This window comes from Polyergus mexicanus, unplaced genomic scaffold, assembly GCF_030449975.1.
Source record: "Polyergus mexicanus isolate NDT 795.1 unplaced genomic scaffold, iyPolMexi1.0 SCAF_2, whole genome shotgun sequence".
Classification (NCBI taxonomy): domain Eukaryota; kingdom Metazoa; phylum Arthropoda; class Insecta; order Hymenoptera; family Formicidae; genus Polyergus; species Polyergus mexicanus.
The window spans coordinates 4,324,675-4,342,278 of record NW_027223322.1 but is presented as its reverse complement, the minus strand read 5'-3'; the positions used below and the strand labels follow the sequence as shown (position 1 = coordinate 4,342,278).

Sequence of the window (17,604 nt, the reverse complement as noted above, 5' to 3'; positions counted from 1 at the left end):
TATTTTAACAAATAATATTGATGCAATCGATTTACTAATTTGTGTAATTGTGATTCGATCAAAGAAACTTTATGATATGACGTTTCCTAAAATCAATATCATTTATTAATTGCGCTGTATGTATCCGCGATTGCATGTTTGTGTTAATTGGCATTACGATTCAGCATTTCAACGCATCATCATACGAAATCGTTTGTGTATAAAAGCAACGAGATCAAAACTTTATAAAATAATTGGAAAAAACGAGAGAGAAAGAGAATGTGTGCATATTTGGATTTTTGAATTCTGTTAAAATCGGTGCAAAATTCATTAAATGTAGAAATTATGAAACATGAAACGTATTTATAACGGTTTTTGCATTCAAGTTGAAATTTCTTTTCGTTCAAATAAGAGTTATTTAACCGTGTAACTTCGTATCGTGCATTTTCTTTTTTTATAACCGCAGAGCGAGATACGCGCTGTCGCAAAATTCATTAAATACGCAGATACTTTGATGCAAACATTTCATGGTATATTCATTTCTCTGTTAATGTGTACGTTCTCTTTGAAAAAAAAATATGCCTTTCGTATAAAAGATTATTCTGTCAAATATTTTTTTTTTTTTTTTTTTTTTTTTTTTTTTTTTGTGACGAAAAGTCTGCTTCCTAATTACAAAGATATGAATATTTTAAAATGAAACATTTTTTGCTAACCAATTTTAATGACTCATGATAAAAGATAAGACAGTTTTTTTTCTGTATTTGCGCGCGAATGTAGTTTAAGTATATAGATGAAAATTTAAAGTCTTTTTAATGTCATTAAATATTGATACTATTTAACTCTGATCTTGCAATATCACTTTTATATAAGAGTAACATTGTGAAATCTTTTCATTTGTTGAAACTGTTTTATTAACATTTAGCTTTTCCTGTTTTTCTCAATTTTCGTAAGAGTTTATTAGATAAGCTTAATTACATATCTCATTTGTTTGTTTAAAAAATGCAACTATATAACATTTATGAACTTCATAAACATAGAATACATTAAAAAAGTAACATAACCCAAAAATTTTATGTTATTTTATTCAATATTATTATATTATATTACGTAATACACTTTCTATTTATATCATACATATATTATTTTTATGCATTTTACAAAATATATATTTTGGAATAATATCTAAAAATTATATAAGTATAATTTGTTAAATAATTTGATTACATATCGCTTACATGGTCTGGACTAGATATCGCACAAACCTTATATTAAGGCTAATTTAATAATTTAGATTCCTTGTCAGATATACATATATTGCGATATTCGTATTGCGCAAGGCGAGTGCACGGACGCGGATTGCGCAATGCAAGCGCGGGAGTGACACGTGCCGAGGCGAATGAGCCGGAGAATCGATCCGCGTTTAATCTCGCGTTACGAGAGGACTGATTGTCTCGACGAGGAAACTGGACGTGGTATCGTATGTGCGTATATATGTACGTACACATTGTCGTTGTCGATGCATTCGAAATGGTAGAAGCAAGTCAGTTGCAACGCGTAAATTGCAACATGCGAATATACTATTTAGGTTGTCACCTGTAGACATCCCAATGACGACGAACTACACATTCTTCGTATGTCGCAATAATTCCGCAATAACATCCTATTAATTCGACAATTGTACGAAAAATGTTGACATCGGTGCGGTTCCCTTTTTGCGCGTGTAACGTAAATAAAAAATAAATGAGAAGCCCAAATGAAAATTTTAATCTCGTATACAGTTACCAGGGCAGGATTATTGTTAAAAGTATATTTCGGGAAAATATTATTCTATATTCGATCATATGAAATATTTTTATATTAGTTTTATATAATTTTGGAAAAACAAATGATGCGTGTATATGTACGTAAAATTTCGAGAGTTCTTAATAACCCTTCTTTTTTTTTTATACATTTTTTAAAATAAATTTTTATATAATTTACTTTGTATTTAAATATCTGTGAGAAGCTTAAAAATGAAAATATTTTTAGTTTTATATATATCTCGGATATATTATGATGTCCATTCTTTTCAAGTTGACAAGGAAATTTCAGGATTAGAAACGAACATGTTTTCCAACGATGTTTTCCTCGCAATATTAATTAAATGACACTTTTACAATTAGAAACGCGATATCGAGGTAGTTTCCCGGTTAAAATTAAATAGACACTGTTATCTAAACTTTACCGTAAATGTTGTAAACTCGCAACGCACACGCGATTCGTGCGTCCACAAAATAGTCTCATAGTCATCATACATACATTGTATACGTGTTGAAGGCATTATTTACAATGCGCGATTATATCCAGCTCGGTTTCGTGCCGTTTGCCACCGCGTTTGTGCGCACGTAACGCGATAATTTGCGTTCTTACACGTTGCTGAGTTCATCCGTAATCGCCATTAAATGGCTATAAATGTTACGAGAGCCTATTTAATACTTATCTAGTTTTATTATGTGTAGACACGTATATAAAAATGACAAACAGCAGAGGCTAAACTCCACAATCAGTTCTTTCTATCTAAGAAGCATAATCGTGTAAATCTCAAATTTATTCCTTTTTAATGAAAGCATAAACTGAAAATTATTTTTGCTTTTAATACAAATTGGATAAATAAAAATATAAATTTTAATTTATTGTTAATTGAAATTTTAAAAGAATGAATTTCGCTTTTAGTTTATTTTGAGATACCGCGTATACTCGAGAATGGCTAGTATGCACGAAGTTAATTTTTATCGCAAAGATGACGTATGATTGTTCCGCTGTATGTAAATGTCAGGGAATGCTACCATCTGACAGGTCGCTGCTTTGCGATGCAGTTATCTGCTCTATCGAGAATGCGCTTCTTCCGTTATCCATGAAAGGATATACAGAGTGATCCAGATCTAGCGAACCATCTCTGCTCGATCAATCTCAAATTTTTTTTTGTTCGAGATTTTACAATACGATATCTCTTTGATAATCTATTAACTTTATATTAATTATTTGCGAAATAATAATCATTTTGTATTACAAGTGTCAAAATATAATTTCATTTAAGTGTACTCAACATTATTAACTATCTATTTTTAATCGGCATTTATATTTAAAAAATTTATTCCGCGACGTTTTTATTTTGGAAAAAATTAATTTTTGATCGCTCGGAGAAGTAATGGGTGAATCGTGAATTCTGAACATCCTGTATACCCGATTGGTTTTGGGGGTCAATCGATTTGCGACTTGGAACCGATCCAACATTCGTCACACGGCGGAAGCTGTTCTTCTGTATAAGCGATGCCTCTCGCGGGTTTTCGCATTCCATCGACCGAACAGCGGAAGCTGCGGATAAAGCGGACGAGAACTCGATTTCGTTGAACGTTGCTGAGTCGTACCCCTAGGGCGGTCTCCAATGTACACGGTGTCCCGGAGACGAACATATAAAATAAATCTAATCTAAAATAATAATATAGAAAAATTAAAGCAGGTGTTAAACATTATTAGGATAAACTGCTGAGTAATTTTTAATACATAAGGCTATGATATATATTAATTAATAGCGATAAATAGACATGAATGTGAAGATAATGCAGATATTATACCTAGATTAAAGAAAAACACTTGCTTTTAAGGATTTCCATGTAAATACACCGCACGAGTTCTTTGGCAAAGAGTTATTACTAATTTATCAATGTTCTATAATATTACTGAATACATTGCTGGAATTAAAAAATGATTTTGACATCGTCGTTTTATGAAAAAAAAAAAAAAAAAAAAAAAAAAAAAAAAAAAAAAAAAAGTTTATTCTGTATTAATAAAAAGAATCCATAAATTAGTGGATAATACAAAAAAAAATGAATAATGAAAATTCTTCGAAAAGTTCTAAAATTATTTGTCGGATATATGGTATTCTATCTGCAATAGTATTCGTGTGAAATAATTCTCGGGGGTGGTTCGCGTTTCTCGTATTATCACCCCGAAGGAACGAGTTTTAGGAGCGTCTGAGAACGTAACGGAGATCGTCTCTCGTTTGGTTCGCTTCTCTCTATTCCAAGATAAAGGGAGTGAGAAAGCTCGGAGATCGTAGATCTCGCTTTTTGGCTTGATTACGCGATAAAACACGCTGTGAACGAAGGGGCGAGCGAATATCTCCTCTGCGTTCGAAGTCGAGCGCCATGAATAAAGAGCTTCGGAACGACTTCGCGAATCGAATTTCCTGTCCGAGCACCGTTTGTTTATTACGTGTCAACTCACCCTCTCCGGTCGTTCATTAAAACCAAGTCAGTATAAAAAATCGTTATATTCGCATTCTCTTTTCCATTTTTCTTACTCTATTCGCGTAATACCATCGAAATGGATCGTAAATCGCGAATCGCATGCATAATTTTGATAAATTGTAATGAAATTTTATAGAAACGAAAATTATTAAAATTTACGTAAGATGCATTTAAAGCGAAGAAAGATTTATTATTTTTGGTTTTATTTTCATTAAGAAAAGATCTCTATTTTCTTATAATCCTTTACTTCTATTCTTAAATTTGTCAAAGAATTTATGATTGTGATATTGCATGCGTTAAGTTTGGAATGATCAAGAAATATGTATATGCTATTTTTCATGCTTTTTTTAAACAAGATCAAGCAGATACATCTTGAATTGGGCGTATTCAAACTTTTGCTCAGTCACCGAAAGTCTAACTTGATTTCGACTCGATACTCTATTATTTGTCTGCGATGTCCAGCGTTTAATTGAATCTGCCTACGACAAGGGATGCGATTACATCGCCGAATAGAACATTCTCGTGTTTCATGAGAGGATCGCATTAGTCCGGGCTCCGTGTATTCGAGAGATACGCGAATATTTCTTTCTAAAGCGAAGTGAATTAAACTTTTACATACCGAGTTTGTTATTAATTTTTTTACATTGTTAATTTTTTACGATATTAAATATGAAAAGATAAATGCCTGTGGACTTTATTAAATATTTGAAATTAAAATAAAGGGAATTTTAGTTTTCCAAAATTTTCAGAATTTTAGAAATTCCAATGTGTGAAAAATTTTAGTGTCACGTTTTGTCGTTTGTAAATTTACGATGGAAGCTTGTGTTGTGTAGTTTGTTGAAATTCGAAGGTAAAGTAAATCTCTTACCTGAGATCAATTTTGTTGACCGAGCTCTTTCATTGATCCGGACGGTACTGTACGGTTCTACGTAACTCGAAAATCCCGTGTAAGTCCGAGAGATTTTTAACGCGTCTACTTTTCCCTGTTTAAAATGCGGGTCATCGCGTGGACGTTACGGAGAAAAATATACTGCACGTGCATTGTCATTACCGTTCTTGTAATCGTTTTTTTGTGCGCACGCTCGTTGCTCTTTAACTCCCAGCCATTATCATAGCACACGCGTTGCAATATCAATTAGTTTTTTTTTTTTTTTTTTTTTTAATGCGAATCATTGCTCTAAAAATTTGTGACAATAAATAAAAATCACATCTTATAAAAAATTGGCAAACAAAAGATTTTATATGAATACAGATTCAAACACCAAGAGAATTTATATTTGATTCAAATGTAATGATAAGATGATTCGTATATATTTTTATGCGCGATTAACATGAATTGTTGAGAAAATATATATAATCTTTTTTTTTTTTTTTTTCTGAAATAATTTCACTCTGAAATAATCTTCAAGAATTCTCTTTCATTGTTTCGACATTTATTTCAGCTCAAGCCATTTTTTTTACATCGCGATTCTTTTGAATTCATGGATCGTGTTATTAAAAAATCTTTTTTCTTACGCACATATACATGAGCTATTTCGTTCGTGTATTACTTAGCGTTATTTTGCACGAGTCATGCCATGCGAAGGTGGCATAATAATTCGACGATAGCGCGCATTTATAACCGTTATTTATTCGCATTTTTTTTTTCCTCCTGACAAAAACTCCGGCTAGGACCATTCTTGGACATTTCATCCGACTCATATCCGTTGTATTACATCGCATATTATTTTATGATTCATGATTTTGCATAGTTATGAAAAACAGCGATGTATCAATGTATAAAAAGAGCGTTTTGAAAGAAACTTTCATCTCTTATAATATATATCTAATTTTTATTATTTTAAATATATAAATATTTTTTATTATATAAATTTTTTATTATATATGTATTTTATCGAATATTTTTTATTCTTTTCTGGAATATATATATATATATCACACTTTTAGGATTATATTTATATTTATATTTTAAAAAATCTTAATCTCTTGTAATATAATCAGTATTGAAGAAAGATTATTATTTATCGATACTTAAGATTAACAATTCAAAAACAAGCAGAGAAAATTCAAATTTTTAAGTTTCGTTTTGTTTTGTTAAGTTTTGTTTTGTCTTACATTTAAATAATATTATAAAATGAAAACATTTTTATACTTACTTCGTTTATTTTCTTCAATATGTATATTTCATTTATTTCAGATAGAAGAAGGATCTCTTCTTGGATACGTGGACGTCTTATCTCTATATTAACGTGAGTACAATTTTCTCACGATTCCTATTTTTGTTTAACTTTTGCTATAGCTTTTAAGTAAAGTCGAATATACATAAAAACAATGCAGATACATTTTTTGTTGAAAAAAAAAACATATTATATTTGAATGCTACAAGTGGTTGCTTTTTTTGCAATTTAATATTTAAAAAAGAAATTTAAAGAATTGATTTTCTTTGAAACGCGTTGAGCTTTTCTCGTTGAATATCGGAAATTGCGGATCAAAAACCACCTGGGTTTAGATTTTTATGCAATCTTTTTGATATTGCTATATTTATATCGAATTGGCAAGCGACTCTCACGTCTAGAGTCAAGAATGTTGTTGCCAAGAAAGGACGATTGATATGAAGAGAAATCTCCAATAAAAATCCAATCTTTGAAATGGCACGCAAACTTTGGACGATCGCGACGACTTTCTTAATATCTGTCCAATGCTTTTCGTCGAGACGAGAAGCTTTTTCTTTTTTTTTTCTTTCTTTCCTTCTTTTTACTCTACCGATGAAAATCTTTGTCTCGGAGAACATGTAAAGTCGATTGTACGATTCGAACGAGTAGATTACTCGTTCTAATTCCCTATTCCCGGTATATATTATCCGGAAAACAATAGCTAACAATGCAAACTACTGATAACGAGGAGTTAATTTGTTTTCAAACCGCTTGAACTGTTTTCTTCTTCAGCAATATCGTAAATTATTGCGATCATTTTTATTCAGTGCATTTATTTTTACGAATCTCTGTATATCAATATCATTTTTGTTATATGATATTTAAAAATATGCTTTTTCTGTTAAAAATTGTCTTTGATAAAGCTTAATATTTATATATGTATATTCCAGATTACGGGAAAAAAAAATTATTCATCTTACACTCTCTCTACTCAATAATTCATTTTACACTTCTACATTTCGCAAAATATCAAGAACGCAATATTTTACATACATTTTTGCATTCATTATCAAGAAACCTGTCTAATTTATGTTGTAATTAGTGTCTGATGTGCGAAACAGATGTTCTTTGTTGTTAATGTGTGTCGCAACAAATTGAAACGCGAAATGTGGAAATAATGCAATATGTTGCTCGACAAGATGCGCCATTGTACGCGCATGAAACACGGAATATTTTTTTTTTCTCCGCTTGCGATTATATTATATATTTGTGTGCGCGCGAGGATTCTGCATTTTTGCAGCGATGCAGAAGCACAAATTTGAAGATTAAAGCGCGCCAACTAACATGTGCCGCTTAACTTATTATAAGCTTCGTATAAAATTGTTGGTAGAGAAAAATTGTTTAATATTGCGCGCGCGCATGAATTTTTCTAAAATCTTTTTTTTTCGCGGCAACGAAAAAAAAAAATTGTATATCGATATATTTTCCGCGGTAGGAGTATATTTCGTGAAAGAGTAATGTCATTATTGTACAATATAATGAATGACACGCAAAAAAATTCTGCGTTATATTTATGAAGACCGAATAGATAAATAATACATTTACGTAACGTGTTTTGGAGATTTCCATTTTTCTATGAGTTGTATATGCAGCTTTTAATTTAATCACGGAATAAAGATTGTTTATACGGTCGTTTTTCTACGCGAGACAATCGTGACGCGTTCTCCCGAGCGTGAACAAATTGCGTGCACTGCTGGTTCGCATTAGACTTTTTATCTACCGTGCGGTCTCAACACAATAAGTATTTCTATAATATACTCATAAGCAACACATTTTTTTTTTATTGCCGTGCCGTAACCGTCTATGACTTTACCTGCATTCGCGGGGCAATTGTCGTGACCGTTCGGTGGATACGTGCAATTTGCGATAATGTATCGCACCGTATATTGCCGCAACTATCTTTCTTCCGTGTGCACTTGTGAGATATAACGATTATCTGGATTTGTGTGTCCATCACGTTATCGAATTGTTCTTTACATGTTAGGTTATAAATATATGTGTAGGAATAAGTATTATTTCTTTACAATAAGTATTATATTATAATTATTATAAGTATTATAATTATTCATTTAACGCATTTATATAACTTTCAGTTAGCTTATTTAATGAATTGTAATGAATTTTTTGACATCTGACACATTTCCATCTCAAATAAGTTTTCATTAGCATAAAATGAATATATCCTTCTTCTCATTGGATTAATGGCTAGAAAAAGGTGGCTCTACCGCTAGTTGTGACTCATCTTATGCATTAATTACGAGCATGTTATTGCTAGTATATTCACCTTTGCAGAAAATTCTCGGTTGATCGAACGGATAAGAGGCGAGATTAGCATTTTCCGCGTGTATTCATTCGCCACACGCAGAAAGCTACCAATGTAGCCATATGCTCGGGGATTAACCTTCGAAAGAATAGAGGAACTTGACAATCATCTCACGATTCTCGTGTGTGTCCTGAAAAGGCCATCTCCGTCGAGCATTATGCGTATGCGATGTGACGAACATCATCTTTAAGAATGCGGCTTCCATTGGTCGCTTCATCGCGTGAACGCGTCATGTGAAGGCATGCACGAAACATATGCACACACACGAAACATACAAAAAAATACACTCACTTATATTCCTGCACCGATGGACCGTAATTCATAAATAATTTATACCGACATTGTACGGTGGTCACGCGATCTCGATCATGTCATCCGCTTTTTGCCACGAAACCGTGCTCTCTAACTTTACTGCTGTCCGTGTCCCGAATCTATCGAGAGCGGCATCTGTCTCGGTCATTGCTAATTTATATGGGTCGGATTATGGTCATTGTATGTTAAAATGCGATAACCGATATCGTCGACAGTACTGCAGAGCCGTTTTAACATCGATAATATCAGCGGCGAGCAGTTTCGATTTTTTCTAAGTACATATATCAGGCTGACTTGAAATACTCGTAATAGTTGAATCGTAATACTTGTGTATGCGTACTTAGAATATAAAATGTATTTTATTTTTGAATTGCTTTTGAAAATATTTATTTAATTCTTTAATTGACTAAATTTTATTTTTTAATTATTTTAAATAAATAATTCTAATAATAAATAAATAATTCTAATAAATCACATAATATTTAAGTAAATTAATATATGTTAATAAATTTTCTTATATAATAAAATGTAGAATATATTAACCAAAATAATATTAAATTACAATTGAAATGGAATTATTTTAATTTCGTATTTTATTAACGTACAATATAATATGCAAATCCAAAATAATATTTTGCTCGAACGGAACAAACACAGGTGAACAATTCCAACCATTTGCGGATACAATGCGCGATGCTATCGCGTCATCCACTGCGCGATATCACAGCACTCGTATTTAGCAATCAATCTTTTGAAATAGGAGCCGTAGCGTTTCGTATCGATATTCGTTTGAAAGCGATCAAAAGTTCACTTTCCATCGCGGCTCCATGCGTCTCGGGGAAAAAAAAACCGCCGGCGCAGTTCGCGTTTTGGCCGTCGACCAAATTGCGAATCATCGAGCCAATGTTTATGCTATGATGGCGGTAAAACGTGAAAAGTGGATTTACGGGGTAACGCGTTATCGTTTTGAGTCCTCGTAAACCTACCGCAATTTTATTTTCGAGATAAGAGCTTCAATTAAGATATGCGCGCCGCTATATATATATATATATATATATATATATATATATATATATATATATATAAATCACACACACTGTCGCATTTGAAGTCAATAACATACGTAGATCGCGACTGATGCCCATGTCGCTAGACAGAATTTAAATCGAATGCGTATGCATATTTTAGAGCGTTTCAATTAATGCCTGTCAAAAGCTTAACAAAACAGTTTGGCGCATGTGACTAACTCGTAAAAATAAATTGTTGATCTCAATCCATCGCGCAATGCCACGTTTCGTTTAAACCTCTAAATAAATTTTTAATTTATTTTCATTAACAAACAATAGGGGATGAATTTTTATAACGATTTTATATCGATCAAAGAGTTCAAGCATGGAAAAATTTAAAACTTAAAAATGGATCTAACATACACACATAAAATCTCGAAGAAATGTATTATTATTTTTTGTTATCTGTTATATGTATGTTTTATCTATATTTACCCATTTAATCAGTTTTCATTATCTTAAATCACATATCTTTATAATTAAATCTTAAATTTTTATATTTAGTTAAGATTTTTTTAAACTGATATAAGAATATAATTTGATTATTGATTTGAATCTTTGAAGCTTAATTTACGAAAAAAAGGATTCTACTTTTAATTGATAATTATTTCAAAAGTTTTAGTCCAGATCTCTTTGTAGAGAAAAAATTGTCTCCAAATTGGCCAAAAAATTAAAACGCTAATACTACATATATGTTAATCTTGCATTTTATACATACATAGCCAATTATATTTCATTCATCTTCTATTTACGATTACTTTTACACCATTTATAACATTTCTCTTATTCTCCATTGTAAATACACTGCATTTGTTAGATAAATATTGACCATTTGTATGATAATCAATTCACAATATATAGTTTATTGTTAATCGGTTATTACCTATGCACATTGTGCGCATAGTTCTCAATAAGAGCCAATTACATATGCGCATATATCATTGAATAGCGATTGCATATAACTATTTGCATACACGAATGTATGCACAGAATTATTTAGAATCGAATACTATATGATTTTTGAAAATGTTCCGTAAATATTAAGACTTGGTACGTCGAGGCTATTTTATTACAGATGGAAACGATTTCCATAACAGTATATTTGTTTTCTTTATGTCACCAATTTAAGAATTTTTATCTCTACACTAGAACGTTTTAAAATATCTGTAGAAAATGAAAAATAGAAGAGGTGTGCGCGTTACATTTTTCTACATATATCGATATGTCGGCGCTTTTATTTGGAAGAAAATTATTTTCGGGTCCATAAACGATTTTTCGAAAAATAACGAGGGAGAAGAACTTTGAAAATATCGCCGTTAGCAGTATTCTACTCTTTTTGCGATTTTCACGAGCATTCACGGAGGAGTATGTGATAGAAAGAAAAAGAAAGAGAGAAAGAGATGCGGAACGAGATATAATTTAAATTTGACTCCCAGCGTCGATAACGCATAAGATTTTTTTTTTTTTCGCTTACGAGGGCGAGGGTCATCTTCATGTCTTGTCTTGTAGCTCATAAAATACGACTGCGATGTGCGATGCAGTATGGTGGTATATAAACGGATTAAATATCGTTTAAGAGACCGCTCTTCACAAGGGAATATTAATGAATATAATCATTAAAAGTCGACTTTTTCGAGGTCTTTCGTCTCATCGATTAATTTCCCTTAGGAATCAAGAGAATAGGTCGGCAATATAAAAAAGAAACTAATGATTCTGAACAATCTTGAGCCTCCTCTAATTAATAATAACAGCACTTTACCTCTGCAAAAAACATTATTCGATAAAAGCATTTCACTTCTCGTTTTGTTTCGCCTTGCATAAAAAGCATACAGAAATAATATCTTTTGTTTTCTACTTTTCTCTGCTTCTCTACTTTGAATTATTGCAATGCAGAACGGAATTAATTTGCGATTGTATTATACAATACCTTACGGGTCGTAACGTAATAATAGTAAAATAAGCAATTCGTATCTTTTAAGATACGGAATTTACATTTATTTTACATAAAATTTTAATTTCATCTTACTCCCGAGAGAAATTTTATCTAGATATACTTGTTTATTTTTTCTGGGATTTCGCACTCTTAAGAGAATAAGTTTCTGATTTAATAAATTCGTCTTTCAGGTACAGATTTTTTTTTTTTTAACAGATTTAATGGCAAATCGTTCCAATTACGTCGCGTTTCGGGTAAACGATCTAACGGGCGAATGATAAAAATCCGCTTTCAATTTAGAAATTGGATTTCTATTTGGATGGGAGGGAAAGAGGGCGAGAGCTTTTATGGCCGGCAATACGCGTCCCCGGGGAGAGAGTAAAAGAGTATTGGGCACAGCAATGCGCGATCTGAGGTTACGTTTTACTCGTAAAAGCCGAGTAGGAAGCCGCATCACGAAACGCTCGATAACTTGAAATCCAATAGAGAGCCTTGACTCGCGCTCGTAGTACTTTCCAAGTTACCTCGTTAAAGCTGGCAAATTCGAAGCAGCCACAGGACAGAATCGGATACGCGAGTGGCAAAAGGATACGATACTCGAAACGATATCGTAATTTTGAGGTTCATTGCGCGCACGTGTGTTTTCTATAGACGACGACGAATGGTTTGCGGATTCGTGAATCGTCGTCGCACGATTGGGGAAAATCGAGGATTGAATCATTTCATGCAGCGGATTGTACAATGTAGAGAAGATCGTTGTTATAGAAAAGTTGCTATTACGCCATTGAAAGTAACAAAAAAATTGGAAGTTTTCTTGTAAATAGAAGAAATTGATTGACTGTTTATCAAAGAAAAGAGCTTGGAATCTCTCTTTCATCGAGGATTCAATTTCGCGGAGAAGTATTGCTTCTCATCGGTGATGGAGGAAACATCGTTTTACTCAATTTTCAATTCTCTTACTTTGGAATATCCGTTTAATTTGAATGTGTTCAGAAATAATACTGCCAGATAGCTTATCGATTTAAAATTAATAATTCAGATTCAATTTGAATAATTGAAACTTTGATGTTTTGTAAAAATATCTCTGAGATAGAGCATAATATATGTATGTTAATATGAAATGGTATTTAAAATATAATATAATAATTGAATTATTTAAAAAAAAAAGATCTTTAACGTTTAAATATATTAAATTTTCAGTATTAATTATTTGGAGTAAATAATTAAATCTGATAATAAAGATATTCTCGTTTGATTTATATATATATGTCTTCGATCGATTTAATTCTAAATATAGAAACGTATATGGAAAATAATTATTGTATCATATAAAATATTTTTATTCCAGTCGACACTATAGGACGTTGACTTACGCTCTAGTAACTTTTAAACTTGCACGATCAACAGCAAGTTATTTATACTTCGCTTCTATCGGTTGCCACGTGTTTTTTAACAAAATATGTATGCATATATATGTATATATACAGGGAATTTAGTATTGTAGCATTTTTAATCTCATATGTAAATTAAAACATACAAAAGTCGATGAGTTAAATTGATTGAAACTGAAATCCAGATTTTTTATATTTCTTTAATATTGATCTCTGGCATGTTTTTAATACGAATCTTCTATACATATCGTGATTAGCGTCTAAAATGTATACGCTATTGAGTCTGGTCGGTTCGGCAAAAATTGATTTACTGTAGCAAAATCGCGTTATATATCGTGATGGTAGAAGAAGGCAGCCAAGATCCGACGGAATTGATGGCTTTACGGCATGTTTTTTGTCTCTGCAAAGATGCATCTATTCTCCCGATTTCTTTCATCCATTGCTATCAATGTCGCAGAATATACGTTCGACGTGGGCGTACAGACATCTGTCATTACGGTAATTCGGACGATACGACGTTGTCTCTTTCTTTCTTCGGTGAATATAATGCACCCATTCATTTCCTTTCTTCTTTGAACAAATTATTGAATTATAATCATTTTCTTAAAATCAAAGTGAACGCGAAGAATTTTTATCTGTAAATTGAAAATGCACGAAAGAAACCAATCTAAGTAATTGAAAAATTGTTTTGAATAACTTGAAGAGAAAGAAAATATGTGTCTATAATTTGAGAGAAATATATATTTTACAATTATAAATTGAAAAATGAAGTAATGTTAAACATAATACCATGTAATAATAAAATTTATTTTCATCGTAATGATAGAAAAGAAAATAAAATGTATAAAGGATAAAAAAGTATGAGATATAATGTTTATATTGTCGTGTGCTTTTTTTTTAAGTTTACATTTAATTATAACAAAAATAAAATATAATGCTTCATTAACGTAACATTATAAAATTATACAATCATAGCGTAGGCTCAATTGGCTCGTTTATTTAAGGGCTAGTACATCGTTCATTAACGAAATGAATTACTTACAATAGTTTTACAAACAAATAGAAATAAGTGGAAAATTGGAGCTCATTTGAAGCATTCGTTGGATTGGAAACATCAATTATCGTTTTAGAGTTATTAGTATAAAATTTTCGATTGAAATGGAATATTTCAATTTGGAAACATTTGAAACCGCAGCGTTCCACGTAAATTGTATTCTTATCGATAATTATTATCGTAGAAATTATCGGAAATATCGAAGTATTCGGTATGACTTATAATGGATCGTGTCGAGCATTCTACGCGATATTTCGAATAACGTGCATAGCAAGATCGATCCGGAAACAGATTTGCCGGATCGATCTTGCACATTTTATTTCATGCATATTCACTACACGGATACTCTCCATTCTTATAAAACATTTTCTCTTTACGCAATGGTTATTATTACCATGGTTATTATGGTTAAACGGAATTATTTAATATACCATACATACAATTGAAAAGAAGTTAAATAATTCAAGTATAAGTTTAATTTTATAAAAGTTTTCATACTTTAATGTTATATGAACGACAGATAAATTATAACTTGCTTTTTTCATAGGAAAAAATTGACTGGTCATACATACGGTGTAAAATATGTGACTGGAATGACGCATTGTATATTTTGATCCAAAACGTATTTTGCGCGATGCAACTTAAAATTCTCGCATTTGCTGTCGCGTTTATTGCGAGGTTGGTTCATAAATCCCGAGTGATTTATCAACGACGCATGGTTGATACATATCGCAAAACATTGTGAAAATGGAAATGGTTGTTTTTTTCCACATGACAGTTGCGAGCCATCGAAGTATCCATGACTGCGGTGTGCGGTGTGTCATCCTATTCTAAGTCTGAATTAATGGGTTTTTTTTTTTTGCGATAACATGTGCAAAAATATGTCATTGTCGTACCTTCTGTAAACGATAATATATTTGCATAACTTTGTTTATCGTCCTTGCATGCATTATACGGAAGTTTTAAAAAGACTCTGTATATGATATTTTTTTTATACTTAAATTATTATTAAAAATATAAATCTACAATGATGCACTTTTTAATATTCTGATCGTGTTTTTAACTTTTATAATTCATAATACTCTTCATTGTCTATGTTATATATATATTATCTTGGAGCAATGTATTTCGATAGATTTTAGTTCAATACATTAGACTTGACAGTGTATTCGTAAACCCAGGGGACGCGTAATTAGGATTTTGCCGGCATCTAATTGCAATAGTCCCAAACACGTTACAGTCGGAACGAACTTCGGCAGGAAGCTTTATTGCGATTCCCCGCAATTTCCGTGCTTGGAAAACTTTGACTCCGCCGATTCTGCCGGAACGAGGAGACTTTCGATTAAGTAGGAAGCGCGGACGTGTCACGCCGAGCGTGCTTATAACTTTTCGGGAATGACAGAGTTCGCTTAATCAAAGACAAATATCGTAGGGAACAATCGCAGAACAATGTTAAAAATTTGAAAATGTTGTTTTGGGGAAATCATACGTTTAACAATCTTAATTTTATATCAAAATTAATTATTTGTTCTCTGTGAAAAAATACATATTTTTTATATTATATAATAATACTTTATTACATTATACTCTTTATGGATTTCTATCTTTATCTATTTTTTCTCATTCTCACTATTTTCTTTTTTCTTTTTTTTTTAAATTCACCTTATCATAATCTGATTGCAAGATGCGTCTTCTTCTTTCTAGAAAAAATAAAAGGTATACTTTCTGAGAAATAATATCTTTCCCAAATATGATCAAGGAAATCGGAAACGTTTAAAAAATATCTAAATATAAACTGTTCTTACAATCGCGTATTGATAGCTCTTAATCGCGAAATTCGCGGAACTTCGACTACGTTAGTCTCGCGGAAGCGTCCTCGATATCGCGATGTATGCACAGCATGAATATTCATGATATACATATACCTGCTATCTGCTCGCTGCTTTCGTCAACAAAACGGGTACATGGGCTCGTTCTGCGGCTTTGTCCACAATGAAGTATTGTGATTCCAGTTCTGCGCGCCCTGCTGGCGGCGATGTCATTTGGAAAATTTGAAATTTGAATGAGCCAGCGTGCGTTATCTTCCATGGAAATATCATTCGGTCCATCGCATCGCGCCCAAGCGGGTTTCTGTCTTGTGAATGCCGGTAACAGGACGGTTCTCATCAATGATAAAATCATACAGTGATATGAAAAGAAACAGGAGCGGAAACGATTTTATTTCCAGCGATATCTTTTCTAGTAGGCATTTTAATTTTTATATTAAATCTTTGATATTTTGTCGGATTCCGTTTAAGAATTAAAATATATAGTTAGTAAAACATAATAGTCATCATCTTATTATAATAATTTTTCATTATTACTAATAATGATCGCTATGTTTTAATGATATTGTAATAATCTAATTTTGGTCATAATTTTTTTTTTTTTTTTTTTTTTTTTTTTACGTGAATATTTTAATAAAGTAAAGAGAAATATTTTGCTAGAATCAATTAAAATCTACTTGAAATGAATGGGAAAGCAGGAACTCTTATTTTTTGTAATTAAAAACATTTGGTTTGTCGATATTTTTAATTTTCAATAACGATGATGTTTAAAAATTTTATTGCAGGAAAATTGATCTTACGCTCATTTCGCGAACGTACATCTTTTTCGACTACTATCGATAGTTACGTAACGCGAATGTGTGAGACGTATTTACGTGCAAAATTTATCTAGGCGCGAAAGATTTATTAATAGCGGCGCGCAATCGAGAATTGGTTGCAACTGGCGAGAGCACTTTAACGCAACGCAATGCAACGCGAAACTTTGTTCTCAGAATACTGATGCGGCAATTTCCAACATACAGTCTCCAATTTTCATTCGGTCACGCTCTGATTGGCCTCTCTCCTTCGCGTCACGTCGCGACTTAGTCATCTAGCTCGCGTTTCCCAGAAATTGCATCGTGCTTTCGACGAAAACGATACAAAGTAAAAAAAAAAAAAAAAAAAAAAAACCGCGGCGATATAAATCAAGTAGTAATATCAGAATCAATTATTTCTGT

General features: G+C 31.9%; 1 protein-coding gene across 8 annotated transcripts in view; it reads left to right on the top strand.

Annotated features, from left to right (window-relative positions):
* The window catches only part of LOC138944670 (beta-1,4-N-acetylgalactosaminyltransferase bre-4), a 103,234-nt gene that overhangs the window by 34,811 nt on the left and 50,819 nt on the right, over window positions 1–17,604 (top strand). For all 8 annotated transcript variants that reach the window (XM_070315516.1, XM_070315517.1, XM_070315515.1 and 5 more), the window contains one exon: window positions 6,466–6,517. The gene's annotated coding sequence lies outside the window, so the exon portion shown is untranslated. The remainder of the gene's footprint in view (window positions 1–6,465; window positions 6,518–17,604) is intronic.